The sequence below is a fragment of the Melampsora larici-populina genome (genome assembly GCF_000204055.1).
Source record: "Melampsora larici-populina 98AG31 unplaced genomic scaffold MELLAscaffold_19, whole genome shotgun sequence".
NCBI lineage: Eukaryota > Fungi > Basidiomycota > Pucciniomycetes > Pucciniales > Melampsoraceae > Melampsora > Melampsora laricis-populina.
In genome coordinates this window covers 1,252,989-1,253,983 of record NW_006768783.1, presented here as the reverse complement: position 1 = coordinate 1,253,983, position 995 = coordinate 1,252,989, and positions in this window count along the sequence as shown.

The window sequence follows — 995 nt, the reverse complement described above, 5'->3', positions numbered from 1 at the left end:
TGACAGATGTAATGGTCTCCAACGGACCTGGATGTCTTACAAATGACGAAGTCGATGCCTAGGATCACAATATCAAATCAAAAAAATACACCATCATTAGCGTTGAGCCTAACCCCACGCAACGTCCAAAGAAAAAGAGACGTCAACATAAACACACCTTGACTAGCAGAAGAAGCCGCCCTAGACGACCCTGAAATACCAGACGATGGCAAATCAGACTCCTCCAAGGGAAACTCAAGTTTGGACTCTGTTGATGCTCAAATCATTAAGGATCTTACTGGTCAATATCAACAGTAGAACACATATGCTTCGCGTTCACTCATTCCCAACCTTCCTTACATTTCCCTTGAAAGTTATACATGATTTAGGCAATACCAGAACTGCTCCGCAACATATAGCGGTATCGGAGCGGTATTGGAGCGGTTTTACACCGCTATATTGACCACTATACGTAGCGGTGGCTCCGCTCCACCATCCCAAGGCGAGAAAACCATTAGCGGTCTGACCGCTCCGATATGGGAAGGGTCTGAGGGCACTTCAATATGCCTTTTAGCCCTTATAGCAGCGATATATAGCGGTATCGGAGCGGTAAAATACCTTCCGCTCCGATACCTTGTGATATTTTTTTAAAAAAAAATATCGGTCAAGTATCGGTGATCTCATAGCGGTTACTCCGCTCCGATACCAAAATGGGTTGAAATCCATAGCGTATCGGAGCGGTTCTGGTGTTGATTTAGGTGTTCCCTTTTTATTTACGGTTTTGAGCGTCATGACTTCTCTTGAAGTTCTTTTTTTGTTTTTTATGATTCTCAAATCGCAGCAGCGCTTGTCACAAAAATCACAAATCCTTCATGTGTAATGGAATTGGACCCCGATTTTGTTCTCCTAATCCTGCTTATGAAACTATACAAATATGTTTGATTTTACATATCCAGTGCCATTCCCATTCTTCAAACAACAAGCCAATCTCATACAAAATCAGTTATTACAGATCA